General features: G+C 41.2%; 1 protein-coding gene across 14 annotated transcripts in view; it reads left to right on the top strand.

Annotated features, from left to right (window-relative positions):
- The window catches only part of Zir (Zizimin-related), a 326,985-nt gene that overhangs the window by 143,952 nt on the left and 165,752 nt on the right, over positions 1-17,281 (top strand). The gene's annotated exons all lie outside the window — the stretch shown is intronic.

The raw sequence follows: 17,281 nt of genomic DNA, 5'->3' as shown, positions 1-17,281 counted from the left end.
ACTTTTATATATACTGATGGCTCCAAATCTGATGCTGGCGTTTTATTTGGAGTACATAGTAATGATTTTAACCCTTTTACCCCCAGGGTATTTGGAAATTTCCAACCCTTAACCCCCAGGGGGTTATTTTTTTCCCAGCACATTTTGCATTATATTTTTTTTAAATTGCTCTAACAGCCTTAATTTTTGTCTTAGAGAGGTCAGGTTGGTCTCATTCTCTTGGAAAATGCCTGAATTTTCTCAAAAAATTATCAAAAATATGAAAAAAAAATTTTTTATAGAATTTTTTTGCAAGGACGTACCGGTACGTCCATGGGGGTAAAGGGATGGCTTTTGTGAAACGTACCAGTACGTCCTTTGGGGGTAAAGGGGTTAATTGTAGAGGTGCACTTCCTCTAACAGTTTCCATATTTATTGCCGAACTGTATGGCATACTAACTGTTATTGAGAAAATAGCTTTGGAAAAGGAGGGTAATTTTACAATTTTTAGTGATGCAAGGAGTGTTCTTCAAGCTTTAGAAGGATTTAATTCTAGTAACCCTCTAGCTTTAAAGATTTTAGAATGGCTTTTTATTATTGGACGGAGAGGTATAACAGTTCGATTTTGCTGGGTTCCAGCATCTGTAGGTGTGTCTGGGAATGAGAAGGCAGATTTACTGGCGAGGAATGCAGCATCTGAGTTGCTACCAAGAAGGTATCCATTCCCTGTAATGATTTCCTACCTTGCATCAAGAAATTGTTTTGTAATAAATGGCAACAGCACTGGGATAGTCTAGATGGCAATAAAATAAGAGAAGTAACAAATGTCCTATCACCTTGGAGGTATAACATGATGCCCCGAAAATGGGAGACGACTCATTGTCGTCTCCGTATTGGTCACACTCGGTTGACACACGAGTTTCTGATGGAGGGCCAACACCAATCGTATTGGGACGACTGTTTAGTACCTTTAACAGTGAGGCTTTTGTTGACTGAATGCCCTAATTATAATAACTTAAGAAATAGATATCTGTTCGAGGCTCGAGATGAGGGTGGCAGGTTTATCCTTGCCAAGATTCTTTGACATGATGTCTCCTACTATGGGAGCGACATTTTTAGATTTATTTCAGAATCAGGTCTTTTGAAAACTATGTAACTTTTATAATGACATCTTAACTTTTATGGTTTTAATTGAATTCTCTCTTATTTTTCATATATAATAAATGCTATTGGCGTCAATGACCTTAGAAGTCAGGGTGCCAGAAAACTTTCAATCAATCAACCAAGCAATCAAGGGACAGGGCTATTGCAAGGAAAGAAAATGGGGAACTTTTTTAGCTATAGGGTAGACATTAACATTTAACCAGCTTTGAGAGAGTCAATATGAGTGCCATAGAAGGTTCATAGAAGTATTAAAACATTTTTTGTTAAAAAGATATGGAAAATTACTGTCTGTAAGGGGAAGGAGAAGGTAGGTAGAAATAAATAAATGGGTGATTATGTGTTCAGGAGTGGGAAACTGGTTTTATTTAGTAAGAGACAAATTTTTTTTACAGAATTTTATGCTTTAAATTTGTCTATTTAAAATCTGTATAAAGCTAATACAGAAAATATACTGTAATAGTAAATACAAAATAAATGGAATGAGGATGATAGAAAATAAGGAAGCGACTAAGGGCATGAGAAATAAATTTAAACAATTGAACTAATAAAATGTATGATTAACAGAAATCTGATGTAAAGGAAATGAGAGAGAAAATGGGAGAAACCTTTTAGTCTATCACTTGAAACATGACTTTATAGCAGCCTACTCTACTGAGTGGAGATATAATTGCAAATGATTTAAAAATTTTCTTAAAAAGACTTTGTAAATGGTACAATTGTCAAAATATAATACTGTTAATGTGTAACAAGCCAAAAGTTGTTAACTACCAACTCAAGCAAGTTGGTATTAACATAATACAAAACTTTTTGTTCACATACTTGAAACTTTAATATCAGCACATGATACATAACTTATGCAATTTATAAGTATACATGTTCATTGTTGAAATTAATTATTCGGTATGCTTATAAAATCATCAATAAGTATTTAATAAAATACATTTTAGACTAATACAGCTATATAAAAAGTGCACAAAAGTCTGTTTAGATTTTTTTAGAAGCTGATCACAACTTTCTGCTTGAAAATCTAAAGGAGGCTTCATATCTCTAATAACAATAGCTTCAATCATTCTAGATACCCAGCTGAATGGCTTGTATATAAAACTTTTACCTGTTCCATGAGATGTGTTTTTGTCAGCCTAGCATCACCATGGATATATACAATATGATTTTTAGTTGACCCGAGTGTGTGTGCATTTGGAATCTCTCCAATAGTACATGTGGTGTATCCAATATATTTGGAAGAGTTAAATCCTTTCCAGTTGCATGAATAGGAGTACATAACATGATGGCTATCGGAAACTTCGCTAGGTCTTTTGACAATTTTATTTTTAATAAACTAATTTTTCAACTTCTTTTTCTTTAATAAATCCCCAGGTTTACGTCATTGTCTATATCAACAGGATTGCTGTGGTCTGCTTTAATCATATTCAGTATATTTTCTTTAACCTTGTAGCTACCACACATCTGACCTTGGAAATAGAAGTATACATACATACATGCATACAGTAATATCTCGACATACGAGTGTCACAACGTAAGAGAAATTTGAGATACGAGGAAAGTTTCGAACAAATTTTTGCCCCGAGATACGAGACAAATTTAGGATACGAGAATACGAGACAAATTTAGGATACGAGAATACGAGACAAATTTAGGATACGAGAATACGAGACGGTTCCCTATGCGGCCGCTAGGTGGCCTAGCGTGTGAGAGGCTGCTCACGAGGACAGCATCGCTCGCTCTTTCCCATCGGATCTCCGTCGTATAAAGTTATCTCCGAGCATTGGCCGTAGTGTTTGCATTTTTTACTTGTTTTTTGCGTTAATCAGTACAGAATTAAGTGAATAAGTAATGGGTCCAAAGCAAGCGAGTGCAAACAAGGGTAGTGAAAAGAAAAAGCGTGTGAAGACAATCGAGATAAAGCAGGAAATAATTGAAAAACATGAGAGTGGTGTACGAGTGACTGAGCTGGCTTGTCAATATGAGTACATCAACAATATGTACAATCCTCAAGCAGAAGGATGCTTTAAAGAAGGAAATTAGAGACATGTTAGCGAAGTGGCAGGATTTTCTGATTTTATGGAAAAGAGGCACCCGGACAAGTTGGCGTGTGGTCGTGCGGTAGCCTTTTGTGACGACACTTGTGCACTTCATTTTCATAACATTTTGAAGGGGAGACAAAAGCAAACATCCCCAGATAGGTTCCCTTTAAAAATTCCCGGCAAAAAGTGAAGGTGAAAGTGAGTCAAAAACGAGGCAAAAAGAGCCAAGCCGGAAGAAGAAAAGTAAAAAAAATGAAAATGAAAACAAATTTAGAATCAAGTTTAGTGTAACATAAGATTAGCATTTATTTTTAATTGTGTGTACAGTAAGCTAATTTCGTCCTCCTCCGCACGCACCGCCGTTAGCCCTTACTGTCTGTCTTGAAGGTAAGAACTCCATAATAATGTCATTTTATTAGATCATAGCCAATACATAGGTATTTGCTATCTTGTGAGCGTAGGTTGTGAATTAGAACAATGAAAAACTTGTTTTTCTTCTGTAATATACTGTTTTTAGGTGTTTTTTCAGAGGGTGGGAACGGATTAATTATTTTTTAGTTATTTTATATGAGAAAAATTGATCCGAGAGACAAGCGAATTGACATACGAGCTCGGGTCCCGGAACGCATTAAGCTCGTATCTCAAGGTATTACTACATATATATATATATATATATATATATATATATATATATATATATATATATATATATATATATATATATATATATATATATATATATATACATATATATACATATATATATATATATATATATATATATATATATATATATATATATATATATATATATATATATATATATATATATATATACAGTAGGGTCCCGAATTATGCGAGAATTTGGTCGATGAAAGGCCTCGTGTAATTGGAAATTTGTGTATTTCGAAACACATCATGGCGGCAAACAGCAACCTACCCTTCAATTTTTTTTCACTCCATTTCTAGCTTTCTAGCTATATATATACTGTATATACACTGTGTGTGTATGTATGTGTGTATGTATGTATATATATATAAAACATTTATATATATATATATATATATATATATATATATATATAAATATATATATATATATATATATATATATATATATATATATATATATATATATATATATATATATATATATACTGTAGCTTTTATCTTAACAATACTGTAAGAAATCCTTCTTATAGATTTTTTTATAAAATACTGTACAAAATTTCTTTTATGGATAAATAAAACAATAAAAAGTTGTTAAAGTTTTGATAATTTTCTATGACTGTAATATTTACTACTGTACTATGCATAGCTTACTGTTTTCAGTATTTTCCGAATAATGTAGAATTATTTCCTATAGATACAAAAAACAAAAAAGGGTTTTCAAGGTTTGATACAGTATCTAGCAATAGTTAAAAATTACAGTATAGTACTGTATATCCATGATGACACTCCCACACGTAAACACGGCCACTAGGCGCAAGTGTGCACTAGGCTGCCGTACGATAATCTACCGTAATTTTCTGCCAGAAAACATCTAAGCGTCCCCCCTGGACCAGGTTGCCGCTAACGTACCGTCACGCTTTTTTTTGCCCTGAGCGATCATTTCACTAATGATAATTTTTCAAAGTTAATATAATTTCTTTATGCTTATAATTTGTAATTATAGTTAAAAGTAGGGATATTAATTAAATGGTTGAGTAAAAAAATCAATTAATACTATTATTTCATTTCAAATGGCTACATAATACTGAATATTCTAATGGGTTCTTTTTATCTTCAATCGTAAATCTTACGCCTGGATAAGCAATAAAAGGAAAGGGATAAGTCTCTCTCTCTCTCTCTCTCTCTCTCTCTCTCTCTCTCTCTCTCTCTCTCTCTCTCTCTCTCTCTCTCTCTCTCTCTCTTCATATCGTTTCCTGTATAGTTTTCAAATATGTTCGTCATACATTTGTACATTATTTATCCACTTTATTCTCTCTCTCTCTCTCTCTCTCTCTCTCTCTCTCTCTCTCTCTCTCTCTTTCTCTCTCGGCGTTTCCTTTCCCTTTATAGTTTTGTGAAATTTCGTTGTCCAGTCATTCGGTAATGAGAAGTCATTTTCGCTGTCGGCATCGAAAGAAAACTTTGTTTCTTCAATATACTCATCACTGGAGGATTCAGAACTTGTGCTCTCGTTACCAAACAGGTTATCATTATCAAATTCCCCAACTAGCATATCATTTATTTCATCTAAAGAAATAACCTTCCTCTTTAGACCGTTCATTACAAAAGGAACAACAAATAACCACTTATGCATGAACGCCCGAGCGCACTGATAGGAAACCAGTTTTCCAACATCAAGCTACCTTCAGAAAAATAATTGCCAGACATCATATAAGTTTCTATTCACAGTCCCCATATGCTGAGAGTGTTGCCAAGTGGTGATCCTATACTTACTATACGAGTAAACGTAATATCACGAGACTGACGGCTTGTAAAAGGCAATTAGTCATGAACGGAATATACAGTTGAAGGCGGTACCGAGTAGATCGTGGTGAACGATTTATCACGTGGGTGACGCTTAACAGGTTAAAAAAACATTTTATATAGTTCGGTATTTTCTCTATCCATCCTCTCCCAGAAAACCTTCAAATGTGAATTATCGGAATGTGTGCAGATCTTGACAGTGCGATAACTAGTTAGCGACTGAGAATAAAAAAAATAAAAAGCCCGATTGACGATGCTGATGAAGAGGATATCGAATACCGATTTTTCCCTAATTGATTTTTTCTACGTTCTGTCTAATCCAATGTACAGTACATTCTTATGTAAAGGGCGAACTCCAACATTTCTTGATGCTGCTACACTTTAATTATAGATATTTTACCACCCATTTATAATCTTTATTTATAACAACATCTTTAGTAAAAGCTCTTCAATATCACTTTCAGGAGTAAATGCGTTTATGATCGACGATGAAACGTAAAAAAAAAAACGTTTTCCTTTTAAGGAGGCGTTTTTTTAGGAAAAAAAACACGAAACAAAATTGCTCATATTTAATTTATTTTGATTTTCTAAGGATAAATAAAACAACATTAATTATAACATTATTTTTGGGCTCAAGCCATGGCATCCTGATGGAAGGTTCCTGTTTGGTAGCTTCCTTGGGTATAAGACTACTAAGATATTCCCAGAGAATTTAACCACAGGTTATCACAGAATTCTAACTTCTGGAGCGAGTATCTCAAAGGTTTCCCTTTAAGACATCGTAATACAACAGGGGACACGCATGTCTGAACGTGCCACATAGCTATCTTCACCCCGAACAGAGTTAATGCTTCGGTGTGTAAGGGCTGAGAATAGTTGGGAGCCGTTCCACAGCTAATCTCACTCGTGGCTACTACTGATACTCGAGACGTAAACAAACGGACGCCATTGCTCTGATGACGTCACGCCCGTCTTCATCCTTTGTTTAGTAGCTGCCCTACTTAGACGGATTTTCCCTTGTGTTATCTTTATCGCTTTGCATCTTCGCTATGTCGTTACCTTCAGCCTCGCCTTCTTCTGGAAAGTTGAGTACAAGGTTCCAGTATTGTTTAATTAAGCTCTGGCCGTAAAGTAAATATTATTTTGCGAAATAATTGATGTTTTGTGGCAGAGCTGTGCCTCTACCGGACCCGCCATTTTATGGCGTCGTTGTTGTTATGCATGTCTTATTTAGTTAGCCACAACAACGCTTCCGGCATTATATACTAATCGAATACATTAGTTTATTTAGTCTTCATAGCTAGGAACTTTTATATCGTGTTTAAACGCTTTTTATCGGTCATCGATTGACCTCATACCAGTCGGCTACTATAGCCCCCAGGCCAGGAGCCTACATACAAGTGTTCATGCATGATTTATTAGTGATCCTAGACTAAGTTATGAAGATAGTGGCATTATTATTTTACAATACTTTTGACAGTGATGCAAATGTTTTCGCCTTCAGGGACCATATAGGGGATAGGCTAGTCAGTGATTCTTTCTAGCCTAACCTAATATTAGGACCCCTATATGTTTCCTTCATCCCCTGCTTCGGCATTCCCTCTATTTAGCCTTGATCCCTTTTCTGAGTAAAGGGATTAATTGTCTAATAGAGTATATATCGCCTCTCTGTCCTCCCTAAAGGAATGAACCCCCTTTAGGGCTGCGTCTGAGAGTGAGGTTAGGCTAGCCTACCTCTATGGCTAGGATAGTCTATGACTTTCCTGCGATAGCGATATGTCTTCTTCCTTGCCTAGTTCAGGACTTTTAGCCCTGTTCTAGGTCGGGTTAGGAAGGTTTCTCTGTTCCATGCTGAAACGGTACTCTTGCACCGTTTTAGCCGATCAGCCTGATCTTAGGTTAGGGAGTGTCCTCCCTTCCCTTAGTGGCCGCTCTGGTACAGAAACCCTTCCTGGGAAGACTTCTCTCTTCTCCCTCCCCACCTATCTCTTGTATAGCCTAGCCTATGCTTAGGTTAGTTTATACTCATCTGTCCCCTGTCCTACAACTCCTCCTTAGGGTGGAAGAGTAGGGCTACCCGAGCTTCCTTGTGCAGTCCTCTCTGGTACATATACCCTCATAGTGTCCTATAAGGTTAGTTACTAGTATAGTTCTGCATATGGGAGTTTCCCCCCCCCCCCTCTTGGGTGTTCCCTAGCCCTCCCTTGGGCTACCTAGCTCCCGGTCCCTAGTGACCCCTGCTCATGGATGTTAGAGCCTGCCTCTATCATGGGTACACCCCCTCAGGGAGGGGGAGGGATGTCTGGAACCCTGACGGTACTTCCTGCATCCCTTCCCCCCTCCCCCTGTCTCTCTTTCTATCCGGGTGCCGGTCTCTTGCCGCCTCTACTGTCGGCAATACCTGCCTCCTACTTGGTGACTTCCCTACCCTTGCCGCCAGCCCCCCGTGTACCGAGGGACTGCCGGCTGCCGCCGGCTGCCACCGGCGGCTCTCCTACTCCTATCTAATCGTCCGCTTGCCGGTCGATCACCGGAGTGCCGGCATATACTGCCGGCAACCCGATACTGCCTTTACCATCCTTATCCCAGTCACCAACCTGGCATCCTCCGACTGCCGGAGCCGCCGCTTCCTGCCGGAGTGCCGCCGTTGTGCCGGCGGCCGCCATCCTGGTATTTAACTGACTTTTGAAAATCGTCTGTTCTAATGCCAGAATCTATGCTGGAGCGAACTCCGGCATGCCGGCGGCTTGCCGGATGCCCCGGAGGCGTCAAGAATACTTGCACCCCCTTACTGTAGCTATCATAAGACTAGGATAGCCCTATATCGCAAACAGATAAGCTGCTTCCGCTATTAAGATCAGTACCTAGTACTGCTCTATTAGTGATCATGCTGTCTCTTTGCATTCTTCTATTTCCAGCATGCTATGTGCATCTTAGCGCGGCTGGTTGCCAGAAGCAGTTACCCTTTAATGAGGCCTTCTAGCTCTTAACTGGGAACCGAATGAATTCGATCCCAATCTTGTCCTTGGTTTTCCATGGAGTTCCAAAATACTGGGAATTCTAGGAAACTATATCCAATGATCTCGGTCATCTGGATTATCCAAGGACCAAGCTTGTGGTAACCAGCCGGGCGGGATGCATGGAGCATGTTCTCCTTTACTGTTTTCATTCTCTATGCATCACACCTTCTTTAAGTTAAAATTAATGATTAATATTAACTTAGTTTAAGAGCCATTCTTATGACTCCCCCATACTCATTTTCTCTTTCTTCCACAGGAGGAGCAGATGAAGTGTGACTTCGCCTTCTGCGCTGTGAAACGCCCGCAGTTTTACGGGCATACGGCTTGCAGGACTCACGCCCCTTGTGCAGACAAGAAAGGGGATTTGAAGTTTTGGAATCCACTGGATTGTACGGTCTGCCAGGCCTACCTAGTTGAGGCCTTCCATAACCCTCCCTCAGCGGAGGTTAGAGACATTTCTCGTGAAAAGCTGCGCAAGTGGGTGCGTGGCTTTCAGAAAAATGCTACTGGACCGTACCTGGCCACCGAAGAACTGAGGTCCCTGTTGTTCCCTAAGGCCTCCTCTGACTCAGTGGTACCAAAAGATGCGATCCCCACTGTCCAAATTACGGTGGAACCTGATGTGGTCATGGCTCAGTCCATGCACGAGTGTCGTTTAGATTCCGAGGATGATGAACAGATCTCAGACGTCTCGGAAGACACGGAGAAGACGCTTATGGCTCAAGGAGCCGAAGAGGACGAAGACAAGGTGGAGTACACCGAGTCGGAGCTTGGAGCTGCTCCCTCGTCCATCCCTCCTCCTACTCCTACACCGACGGAAATGTCTATTCCGTCTACCTCCTCGACTCCGGATCCTTCCTCTTCTACCCAAGAACTGATCCGGCTGATTAGAGCCGTCATGGACGACAGGCTGAAGGAGAACCAGGAGTCCATCAGGTCGATGATTGGATCCAGAGAACCGAAGAAGATTTCGGTCAAGGATCTCCCAGCTTGCTCTCATGCCAACCCGTGGAGGTATGCAGAGCATATGGTTATTGCGACCGGCAGGATCTTTGTTAGTGACAAGATCGGCACGGTCCCGTTGGAAGATGTGGAGTTCTTCCCAAGCTTCGAGGCCTACCCGGACTGTTACGTCCGGCTTCGTTCCAAACCTGCCTCGAAGGAAGAGACCGAACCTAAAGAAGAGATAGTGTTCGATCTCGCAAAGGCCCAGGCTATGCTAGCCTCCGCATTTAAGAGTAGGGGCTTTACCTGCTCTAAGCTTCCGGCTTTGAGCAAGAAGCATCCTACGTACGTTGCACCTGACACTGCGGTTCTTCCTTTCTTGGAAAAGGCCTTAGCTGCATGCCTTAAAGCGGCGGAAGAAGGGAAACCCTGCCCTGCACTGGAGGAGTGCAGACCCTTCTCCATCGTGACCCCTCCTGACGCTCGACACTGGAAAGATGTTCAGCATACTTTCGTCGTGGGAAGGCTCGATCCTGACGTCGCCGGACGTCAGTTTAATGAAGACCTCCCTAAGCTCAACGATCACCTCCTTCGCCGGGAACAAGACACGAAGGAGAGGCTTGCGGCATCTCTTTCTCATCAAGTCCAACTGGATGTGATGGCCTGTGACACAAGAGTACCAGATCACTACATGGTACTAGCCAAATCCCACTTACTGACAGTAATGAAGGACTTGTACCACTTCATAAAGGCTCGCAGAGCCTGTCGTGAATTCGTGTTTGCCGGTGCCACCGTGAAACACGAACCCCGGAGGCTGATTTCCTCCAACATCTGGGGAAAGCACCTGTTTCCTTCTGACCTTGTCAAGGAAATAACTGACAGAGCCGCCACGGAGAATAGGAACCTTCTCCACAAGTGGGGCATGTCCAGAAAAAGGAAACCCTCTCAGGACGATGGACCTCAGCCTAAGAGAAAACCTCAAAAACCAAAACCCCAGCAACGACGTCAGTTTCCGGGACCCGCTACCTCCCAAGTGGTTGCCCAACCACAACAGACCTTTCAATTGGTCCCCCAACCGGTGTTGTCACAGTCACCGGTCTTCACCCCTGCCTTTGAGCAACCATCCACTACCTTTCATGCCAAAGGTAGAGGCTCGTTCAGGGGTGCAAGCAGAGACGCATCTCGTCGTCCCTCCAGAGGTAGAGGAGGAAAGGGAGCTAGCGGCCGAGGCAACAAGTCCTCGGGACACCAGAAGCAATGAAGTGCTTCCGGTGGGAGGAAGACTCCGCCAATTCCAGGATCGTTGGACCTTCGATCCCTGGGCACACAGCATCATCAAGAACGGTCTAGGCTGGAGTTGGACGCAACCACCCCCAATCTTCCAGCGGTTCTTCCAGCAATCGACCCCCCTTCTGGAAGAATATGTTCTAGACCTCTTGAACAAGAAGGTGATAAGGAAGGTAAAGTCCACCAGGTTCCAAGGGAGACTGTTTTGCGTTCCCAAGAAGGACTCAGACAAACTCAGAGTCATTCTGGACTTATCCCCCCTCAACAAGTTCATAGAGAACAACAAATTCAAGATGCTGACGCTTCAACAAATAAGGACCCTTCTGCCTCAAGGTTCCTACACGGTCTCTATAGACCTGGCGGATGCCTATTGGCACATTCCAATGAACCATCACGCTTCCTCCTACCTAGGATTTCGACTCCAAAGGAAAAGCTACGCCTTCCGGGCCATGCCATTCGGCCTCAATGTGGCCCCTCGGATCTTCACAAAACTGGCGGATGCCATAGTACAACAGCTCCGCCTAAGAAACGTCCAGGTGATGGCCTACCTCGACGACTGGCTAGTCTGGGCTCCATCGCCCGAAGAGTGTGCAAAGTCTTGCAACGAAGTTACCCAGTACCTAGAACACCTGGGATTCAAGATCAACGAGAAGAAATCTCGCCTCTCTCCAGCTCAGAAGTTTCAGTGGTTGGGAATCCACTGGAATCTTCAGTCACACCGCCTTTCCATCCCCCAGAAGAAAAGGAAGGAAATAGCAGGGTCTGTCAAGCGACTACTGAAATCCAAACGCATTTCAAGACGACAGCAGGAACGAGTTCTAGGCTCTCTACAATTCGCCTCAGTGACAAACCCAGTGCTTCGTGCACAGCTAAAGGATGCCGCGGGAGTCTGGAGACGCTCGGCATCCATCGCTCGAAGAGACCTCAAGAGACGGCTTCCAAACAGACTTCGACGCCTCCTAAAGCCGTGGTCGGAAGCAAAGGCCCTGAAAAGGTCCATTCCTCTCCAACACCCTCCTCCATCACTCAACATCCACACGGATGCCTCACTGGAAGGCTGGGGAGGTCACTCCCACCTGAAACAGGCTCAAGGGACCTGGTCTCCACTATTCAAGACGTTCCACATAAACATCTTGGAGGCCATGGCGGTCCTTCTAACTCTGAAGAAGTTATCCCCGCCGCCCTCGATCCACATCCGTCTAACCCTAGACAACTCGGTGGTAGTTCGTTGTCTCAATCGCCAAGGCTCAAGATCGCCCCAGATAAATCAGGTGCTTCTCCCAATCTTCCGTCTGGCGGAGAAGAAGAAGTGGCACCTGTCTGCAGTTCACCTACAAGGATTCCGCAATGTGACAGCGGATGCTCTATCTCGGACAAACCCGATAGAGTCGGAATGGTCTCTAGACGCAAGATCATTCTCCTTCATCTCTCATCAAGTCCCAGAACTTCAGATAGATCTCTTTGCAACGAGCGACAACAATCAACTTCCTCTGTACGTAGCCCCGTACGAGGACCCCAAAGCAGAAGCGGTGGACGCCATGTCACTGGACTGGAACAGATGGTCAAAGATATACCTGTTCCCTCCCACCAACCTTCTGTTGAAAGTCCTCTCCAAACTGAGAACCTTCAAAGGGACAGCGGCCCTAGTGGCTCCCAAGTGGCCCCGGAGCAACTGGTACCCCCTGGTCCTGGAGCTGCAGCCCAAGCTGATCCCTCTCCCGGGCCCAGTTCTCTCTCAACAAGTACAGAAGTCGACTGTCTTCGCTTCATCATCGAAAATCAAGGACCTTCATCTCATGATTTTCTCTCCCTTGCCGCAAAGAAGAGGTTTGGGATCTCGAAGAAAAGTCTAGACTTCCTAGAGGAATACAAGACCGAATCCACGAGACGGCAATATGAATCATCCTGGAGGAAATGGGTCTCCTTTGTCAAGGCTAAAAATCCTAAAGAAATCACCATTGATTTCTGTATGTCCTTCTTCATTCACCTTCATGGACAAGGATTAGCAGCCAATACGATTTCAACCTGCAAATCAGCCTTGACTAGACCAATTCTATATGCTTTCCAAATTGATCTGTCCAACGACATCTTCAACAAATTACCAAAAGCATGTGCTCGCCTACGCCCAGCACCCCCTCCGAAACCGATCTCCTGGTCACTAGACAAGGTACTCCATTTCGCCTCCAACTTGGACAACGATTCATGCCCCCTCAAGGATCTGACTCGGAAAGTTATATTTTTATTTGCTCTCGCTTCGGGAGCTCGAGTCAGTGAAATAGTGGCATTATCAAGAGAAGAGGGACACATCCTGTTTGCCGATTCAGGAGAAGTGACCCTCTCCCCTGATCCGACGTTTCTCGCTAAAAACGAATTACCCACCAAAAGATGGGGCCCTTGGAGAATATGCCCCCTGAAGGAGGATGTCTCTCTATGTCCAGTAGAGAGTCTCAAGGTCTATCTTCACAGAACTTCGAACTTTGGTGGAGGCCAACTCTTCAAAGGAGAAACATCGGGCAGCGACCTGTCACTGAAACAATTAAGAGCGAAAATCACCTACTTCATTCGCAGAGCGGATCCGAACAGTACACCCGCTGGTCATGATCCTAGAAAAGTGGCATCTTCTCTGAACTTCTTTCAGAGCATGGACTTTGAAAGCCTTAAAAACTTTACGGGCTGGAAGTCCTCGCGAGTTTTCTTTAAACATTATGCGAAACAAGTGCACGAAGTCAAACATTTTGTGGTAGCCGCAGGTAGTGTTATGAAACCTGCACCTAACTCTGCGTAGAACAGTGAGTTACTTGGGACTCTAACTCTTCGGGTGCCTATGTTGACCCTCGAGCGATTTATAGTGATGTCTAAAAACACTTAGTGCTTTTATAACTGTTCTTATCCCAGGTGAAATGTCATAGTGTCACACAAGTGCCGCATGCCTTGAGCATGATGTGTTGTTTAAAGACTTGCGTTCCTCGAGAACGAGTACCTACTAATCCTGAAATTCCTTTTCAGATTCAAGAGCAAGCCTTTATTTCTATGTACATTATTATTACTGTAAATGAACTTTACTTTTGCTGTAAATTATTTAATTTCTGCATTGTGAAATAAAATTTCTATTTTATTACTTTTGCGTCTCTTTCAGCTCCTACCTACTATGAAATACATACTGTCATAGTTTTATTTATTCCTCCTTTCTTATGGTCATGAAGAATTTAAGATGTCTAATCCTAAATTATATTCACCCTGTCTCAGTAAGGTTCCTACATGAATACTTACTTCTGATAACCAAGAGATGAACTCTATACACAGTGCCCAACCACCACTGGTCTAATTCAGAATGTTCCTATACAAATATCAAACATTCTGCTTCATCTCTAAGTTCTTCAAGTTCTTCTGTCAGGATGAATAGCCCTTCAATACCACTTTGACGTCGGCATAGCCCATGGGAACTTCCTACCAATGGGGGGCAGGATACTTCGTTCCTATGGTTCTTTACCTAAGATTACTTTGCTGTTTTGTCAATGCCTAGGCACTTAACACTGGGGGAAAATCTACCACGATACATTGATTCTCTGGTACTCTTCCATCAGGACGCCATGGCTTGAGCCCAAAAAACGGATTTTGAGCGAAGCGAAAAATCTATTTTTGGGTGAGATAGCCATGGCGTCCTGATGGACCCTCCCTACTACTTCGTCCAGTTTTGTTCCCACCCTACACAATTGTATCATGGTGATGGGCAGCAACTGGCTTCAGGATGAAGACGGGCGTGACGTCATCAGAGCAATGGCGTCCGTTTGTTTACGTCTCGAGTATCAGTAGTAGCCACGAGTGAGATTAGCTGTGGAACGGCTCCCAACTATTCTCAGCCCTTACACACCGAAGCATTAACTCTGTTCGGGGTGAAGATAGCTATGTGGCACGTTCAGACATGCGTGTCCCCTGTTGTATTACGATGTCTTAAAGGGAAACCTTTGAGATACTCGCTCCAGAAGTTAGAATTCTGTGATAACCTGTGGTTAAATTCTCTGGGAATATCTTAGTAGTCTTATACCCAAGGAAGCTACCAAACAGGAACCTTCCATCAGGACGCCATGGCTATCTCACCCAAAAATAGATTTTTCGCTTCGCTCAAAATCCGTTTATTACATAGTACCTGGTAAGATATCTTTTGCCGCAAAAGTTAACCTATAGACAGATGTTAAAATTGGTTAGCGAGTTCGTTATGATCGGCGATGGAACGTACTAAACAAAGTAATGGGTTTGGTTGTAGCGACATGTTTGGCAGTAGCATGATATAAAATAGTCTTTATTTAATTTAATTTTTGGTTTCAAAAGTACTATATAAAAGAATTTCAAACAATTTAGATGAAACGGAGCACAACGCACTACTACTGGATGATAGCGGTAGTCTTGGACACGAAAGCAACAAAAGTGTTCCCATGACGATACTGTTCTGTTGATTTTTTTTTGGAAACTTTTCAATATTTCAAATGGAACTGTTGATTTTGATGGTTTTTAATTTAAAGTTTAATGAATAAGGATTTTTCACCATAATCACAACGGAAGTATAAAAATTAATTAGTACAAATATGTAATATTATACATATAGGTGTTGGACAGTTAGAAGTTCACACAACAGATGGGCAAACCTTAACATTTTTTCATCCAAAACTAGTCTTAAAATGTTTGAACAGAAATCTTTCTCTCACATTCTCCCCCCCCCCCCCTTCTCAGACATCGGGAAACCATCCCCCCCACCAATACAATTAAGAAAACAATAGATTTCCTACGCTTCCCGGTGCTTGACTCGCGGATTTAGAATGCTCCTCGCAGATACAGGAAATTTAATTTTTAAAAACTATCGATCGCGTAATTGAGGAATCGCGTAATTAGAACACGTGTAATTCGGGACCCTACTGTATATATATATATATATATATATATATATATATATATATATATATATATATATATATATATATATATACATACACTATATATGTATATATGACCTTTTGTGTGTCCCCCTTTGTAAAGAATGTGTATTGTGCAATCATGAACAGAAATAGTAAGGAAATTTAAACAGCTTTTGTAAAACCCCCTTTTCTTCATGATATTACCTTACCTTTCAATGATTGGCAGCATTACAGAAAGGTCACAAATGTTTAAGACACCCACTGTATTATTCAACTCAGTGTAATCTTAAACCTGTCTTTTTCCAATTTTGGATCTTTATTTTTCATCTAGTCTGAACCCATTTTCTTTGTCCACTGTTTACCATTTCCGATGGTTAGATTGGAAAGGAGCTTGCCATTGTTAGCTGCTGTATTATTGCATAAATATCTCATCCCGGAAACATGTACAGAATATTTTTGTTCTTCCATTTTAGGGGGTCGCAACATCCAGTGTATTTTACATGGTTGTGAATGGCACTCAGTGTTATTTTCAATGTCCCATCTGCCTCAACGGCATTGCCTTTGCATTTTTCCTTTAATTTTTTTTCTCATACTTAGTTGTATAACTTTCAATTTTATGCTGGTTGAGATTTTACTTCTCATTAGAAAATAATATTTCAATAAGCCCTGCAAGAGTCATAGAAATATAAGATATTGATTTCATGTAACACATCTGTAACTATGGTTACTGTTATAATTTCTTACTGTCAGTTTCTCAGTACAGTACAGCGTCTGTGTTAGGTCTATTTCTGAAACTTGGAGAATATGGTGCTAATGTTGCAGGTACCTTTAGGTTTTTATCAGATGGCTCTATGACTACTTTACATTCATAAACTTATTGATGCATTTTGAGAAGACACCATCTCCAGTCATGTTTAGTGCTCAACATCTTTCTTTCCTGACATCTTGAGATGTTCCACAGATTTTATTATTCTTTTGTTCATTTCCCCTCTAATAATCTTTGTGATCTCTCAATTTTCCTCTTTATGTATATTTTTTAACATTTAACTTCCCATACTTCTGCTTCCTTGTGCAAGGGCTTTGCTATATTTGATTATTTAAAGGGTGATTAGAAACAAGACAAAAGAGAAAGAAGGAACCAGAATGGAACAGAACTCTATAGAACAACTTGGGAAGAATGATTAAAGGTTATGGAAATCATGTAAATACTGTATAAATACATAAGTATATTACCACTTTTTTGTTTTAAATTTTGTTTTATTTTTCCATATAGTACTTTATTAGGCAAATGTCATCACAAGCATTGTTTACGCTTATTAATGTGGTAGAAGAATTTGTTACTGAACCCATTACTTTTTGGTATTTAAATTGTCCTGATAAATGCCTGTTGAATTTTTTTTGTTAAATTCCGATAAAATTGTACGTATAGGCCTCTTCTGGATTTATTCAGGCAGGG

This window comes from Palaemon carinicauda, chromosome 22, assembly GCF_036898095.1.
Source record: "Palaemon carinicauda isolate YSFRI2023 chromosome 22, ASM3689809v2, whole genome shotgun sequence".
In the NCBI taxonomy this organism is placed as follows: domain Eukaryota; kingdom Metazoa; phylum Arthropoda; class Malacostraca; order Decapoda; family Palaemonidae; genus Palaemon; species Palaemon carinicauda.
The sequence above is the reverse complement of the archived record's forward strand: the minus strand, read 5'-3'. Positions and strand labels throughout refer to the sequence as shown.